Below are 5,598 nucleotides of genomic sequence, written 5' to 3' on the forward strand. Positions count from 1 at the left end.
GCGTAATGGCTATGTCGCTGGACTCCTACGTAGTTGACAGCGGTTCGCGTCCCGGACCTGGTAGCTTAGAACTCACGCCGGACCCGTGTGCGTGCATGTCCAAGATCCCAAGAGGAGAATGGAGGAGAAGGGATTGTGGCGTGATCATCCGCCCTAGGGGGTGATTTCTCGCTTTCTGTATCTATGTCTCTGTCTGTCTGGCGAGTGCATGCGCCCTATAGCAAAGCCCTCTCAAAAACAAACAAAAAAATAATTATTTTGGGAAGTATTTCTTGAGAAAAGGAATTCCAAGTTTAGGAAATGATAGGCTAAACAAAATGTCTTAGTGTATAACTTTAATCTGAAGCATTAATCTCCAAGTTTTGTGGCATTTCTGAAACTTATTTAACCAAGATGTACCTCTTACCTTATCCCTATAAAACAAAAGTCCCCCAAAACAAAAAGCCACCAATAAATTTTTTTAAAGAAATAGAACTCTGTAAAATATAGTTCTGGACACCCTGATCCATCCCATGAAGAGCCTGGATGCTGGAGTAAAACCCGAGTGTAAGGGGGACCAGCAGAGGGCGTAATGATTATGTTGCTGGACTCTCAAGTAGTCGAAAGCAGTTTGAGTCTCAGACCGGGCAGCATAAAGCTCATGCCGGACACATGTGCATGTGTGCCCAAGATCCCTAGAGGGGAATAGAGAAGGGATTGCAGCATGGTCATTCCCATGGGGGGTGATTTCTCACGTACCATCTGTTTCTCCAGGGAGCACACACACCCTATAGCAAAAATCTCTCTAAAGAAAAACAAACAAAACCTGGGTTTAAGTCTCTGCTCTCTTGGTGCTTGCCGAGGCAAATAACTTTTCCCATATATTGGCTTATTGGTATAATGAAATAATAATCTTCTCAGGTTCATTGTACAGATTGAGATAATTTACACAAATTTTTGGCACACAGAGAACACTCACTAAGTAGTAACTGTTATGTTGATTGCTGCCATGCCATGGTTTGGACCTTAGTTTTCCAGCCTTATGAAAACTAAATAGGGGAAGACCATGAGAAGTTATTAGAAGTAAGTGAAGATTTTTTTTTTCTTTGGAGAGGGTTTTGCTATAGGGCGCATGCGCTCGCCAGACAGACAGAGAGAGATAGAGAGAGAAAGCGAGAAATCACCCTCCAGGGGGGATGGCCACGCCACAATCCTTTCTCCTCCATTCTCCTCTTGGGATCTTGGGCACGCACGCACATGCACCCGGCGTGAGTTTAAGCCACCGGGTCCGGGACTCGAACCGCGGTCGACTACGTGGGATTCCAGCAACATAGCCATTACGCTAACTGCTGGTCCCAGTGAAAATTTTTTATATAGAGAAAAGTGATATGAATTCTCTTGCCCTTGCTATGACAGCTGATAATACCCCAGAGGCTCTTAATGTCTTGCCCTTCTCTTAATACGTGTGAATCTTACTTTATTACCAAAGGTCCTGCTCAAAAGCCCTCTCAACAATGTCATCTTCCACTCTCACTGGCAGTTTGTAAACTTCTTGTAAACTCCAGTGGACTTTTTTTTTCTAAATCTTTAGCACTTAGCACTTGCTAATAAGGATTAGAATCATGTATATGCTGCTGTATATATTTCCCCAACTAGCACCATAGCTAGGTCTGGGTTCACGTCTTGTCCTGTCCTTGTAAGCATAACACAGTGATCGACAGAATGATCATTAAAAATTTGTTAAATAATAAGTGTGGGCATCAGCTCTATAGTCTAGTTAAGGATGTTGGGTCCTACGTGGCCAACAGTGGTTTCAATTCTAGCCCTAGAAGCTTCAAAAACAAGTTGGGCACTTGGGTGTGCATGTCAAAAATTCCAATGGGATGGAGAAATGGAGAAGAGATTGCAGCATGACTATGCCCTGTTGGGGGTTGCTTTCTCCATCTTTGTCTCTGTATCCCTTTGGTGAGTACATGTGTCCTCTGGCAAAAACAAGACAAAACAACAAAAACAAACAAACAAACCCACAACTTACAGTTTGCAAAGTGACTTTCTAATTACAATATTACCGTAAATACATATAGAAACTGCTGATTTTTCTTCAAAGGTAGCAAAAAATCTAGTAGTTTAAAGCACTTTCCAATAGTAATTTGACTATCATTTGCTGCCCTCCTGTGTTTGATACAAATATTATTTATATCAGAACAACCCCAACAAAAAGAATGGCTCAATTAAAATGATTTGGACTGCTGGGAACCAGCAGTTAGCATAATGGCTATGTCGCTGGACTCCCACGTAGTTGACCTCAGTTCGCGTCCTGGACCCGGTGGCTTGGAACTCACGCCGGGTGCGTGTATGTGCGTGCCCAAGATTCCGAGAGGAGAATGGAGGAGAAGGGATTGCGGCGTGGCCATCCCCCCTGGGGGTGATTTCTCGCTTTCTGTCTCTATGTCTCTCTCTGTCTGTCTAGTGAGTGCATGCGCCCTATAGCGAAAACCTCTCAAAAAAAAAAAAAAAGATTTGGACTGCATTGTGTTTACTTTCAGATATTTGAGAGGGAATTGTCCTATAGGAAAACAATTGTTTTCCACCAAAATGATCTTTATTTCATATATTTCATATATTTCAGGTTATATTTTTTACTTAGTCATATAAAAAGATCTTTCAATATAAATAATCTACTAATCTCTTTTTTTAAAAAATTGCCATGGGCCAGCAGGTGGCGTAGCAGTTAGGGCAGTGGACTCCCATGTGGTCAACTGCAGTTCGAGTCCTGGACTTGGTGGCTTGAAACTCACACCGGATCCACATGTGTGCATGCCCCAAATCCTAAGAGAATGGAGGAGAAGGGATTGTGGTGAGGCTACCCGCTTTGGGGGATGATTTCTTGCTTTCTGTCTCTCTGCCTCCTTCTGTCTCTTCACCTCCCTCTGTCTCTCCAGGAAGCACACACACACTATAGCAAAAATCTCAAGATCCCAAGAGGAGAATGGAGGAGAAGGGATTGTGGTGAGGCTACCCGCTTTGGGGGATGATTTCTTGCTTTCTGTCTCTCTGCCTCCTTCTGTCTCTCTCTGTCTTTCTGGCAAGCACACACACCCTATAGCCAAAACCTCTCCAAAAAAAAAAAAAGTAAAACACAGAATCTCAGGGATTTCATGACGTCAAAACTATTTTTATAACATTATGATTTTATTTTCCTTTTCACTGTTAACATTTGCACAGACAGTACAAAAGCAATAGTGGTAAAATTACTAGCACTTAGCATTAAGAAAGGGAGTGACAAAAATGACACTACTAGTGATTTTATTCTTCACTGCCATGTAGTCTCAAAAAAAAAAAACAACAAAATACCCACAAATGAAACTAAAAAACTCAGTTTGAGAACATCCTTGATGAACTAGTCAAAATTACTAACATCATGAAATCTTAGCTTTTGAAGACCTACATTATAGCATTACTATAAATTTTTCAGTTTCTCAATACTATAAGATTCCTTATGACCTGGGTGATAGTAAAGTGACTTTTTGAAATGTATAGTGAAATGTGTCAACATTTGGAAGGCCTGTTTAACTTGGTGAGCTAACTTTCCACATGACTGATATATATATTTTTTTTTTTGAGAGATTTTTCACTATAGGCGCGTGCCCTCACCAGACAGACAGAGAGAGACATAGAGACAGAAAGCGAGAAATCCCCCCCCCAGGGGGGATGGTCATGCAGCAATCCCTTTTCCTCCATTCTCCTCTCGGGATCTTGGGCACGCACGCACACGCGCCCGGCGTGAGTTTTAAGCCACCGGGTCTGGGACGGGAATCGCGGTCAACTACGTGGGAGTCCAGCGACATAGCTATTACGCTAACTGCTGGTTCCCATGTCTGATGTTTTAAATAGTGTATGGGTAAAAAAACCCATTCTCATTCAAAATGGGTGAATTTTAATATATCAAGTTCACTGGTCTACTTTTAGATTCCATGTTGTAACTAAACTTGAAAGTACCCTTTGTTGGATTTTGCTAGTGTATTAAAGAACATATGCAATTATTTGAAAAGGCTAACTATTCTTCCCCTGCTACAGATTTATGAGAAAGGCACTTTTTCATACATCAACCAAAACCGCATCCCAACAGTCTGGATGCAGTAGCAGATAGGAAAATCAGCTGTTTTCTATTAAGTCAGACATCTGCAACATTACTTGGAAAAAAAAGTCATTCACTAAATCGTTTTGGAAAGTTAATTTTTGTTTTAAATGTTTTTGTTGGGCCAGCCAGGTAGTACAGTGAAGACAGCTGGATCTCACATGGCTGACTCCATAGTTTGAGACCTGGACCTGTGAGTGCCCAAAATCCCTGGAGAATGGAAAAAGGACTGCAGCATGGCCATCCCTCCTGGGAGGTGATTTTTCTGGTGTGTATACACATCCTATAGCAAACCAAACCAAAAAAAAAAAAAAAAAAAACCTTTACAATATTGGGTCATAGGCAGTCATGACATATTTTTGCATAGAAAAACAGGAAAATATATCATGACTTTTCTGATGACCCAATATATCCTTAACATGTAATAGTTTGGGGACCAACAGATGGCATAATGCTTTCATTGCTGGACTCCCACATAATCGACCACGGTTTAAGTCCCAGACCAGGCAGCTTAAAATACGCCAGGAGTGGGAACCAGCAGTTAGCGTAGTGGCTATGTCGCTGGACTCCCACATAGTCGACCGCGGGTCGCGGCCCGGACCCAGTGGCTTAAAACTCATGCCGGGCGCGTGTGTGTGCGTGCCCAAGAGCCCAGGAGAAAAATGGAGAAGGGATTGCGGCGTGACCATTCCCCCCTGGGGGATGATTTCTCGCTTTCTGTCTCTATGTCTCTCTGTCTGGCGAGCACACGCGCCCTATAGCGAAAACCTCTCCAAAAAAAAAAAAAAAAAAAATGCCAGGAGTATGTGAGTGTGCCCACACATGCTGAGAGAATGGGAGAAGGGATTGCAGTGTGGCCATCCCCACTGGGGGGTGATGTCTCACTTTCTATCTCTGTCTCTCCAGTGAACACACATGCCCTATAGTAAAAATCACTTAAGAAAAAAAAGTAATAGTTTTATTATTATTTTAAAATTATTTTTTTTTAAATTTCTGCTTGGGGCCAGCAGGTGGCAAGATGGTTAAGACACTCTCACATTGCTACCAGCAGTCCAAGTCCCAGACCTAGCAGCTTGAAGATCACACCAGGCACGTTTGTGTGGATGCCCAAAATCCCAGGAGAAAGGGGAAGGAAGGTGTGTGACTATCCCGGGAGGTGCTTTCTCACTCTCTCTCATGGTCTCTGTCTCTCTTTGGTGAGCATGCCTCATGGCAAAACATTTTTAAAAATTCTGCTTTATTTCTACTGCAGTGAGTACCACCAGCAATAAGCCACATAAACAAAGGCTCTTTGGTCTTTAAAGACTTTTAAGGGTGTAATGGAGCCCCAAGGCCACAATGCTTGAGAACCACCCACCTATACAATATGCCGGATCATGTTACTTCTGTTTAAGATCTTCCACAGGTTCCCTACTTCTCTTGGATGCCGCTAGACAGGGCTGCAAGGCTCTACTCTGTTCCTCCATCCATCATCTGTCTCT

Source organism: Tupaia chinensis, unplaced genomic scaffold (genome assembly GCF_000334495.1).
Source record: "Tupaia chinensis unplaced genomic scaffold, TupChi_1.0 Scaffold139457_1, whole genome shotgun sequence".
NCBI classification, from domain to species: Eukaryota; Metazoa; Chordata; class Mammalia; order Scandentia; family Tupaiidae; genus Tupaia; species Tupaia belangeri.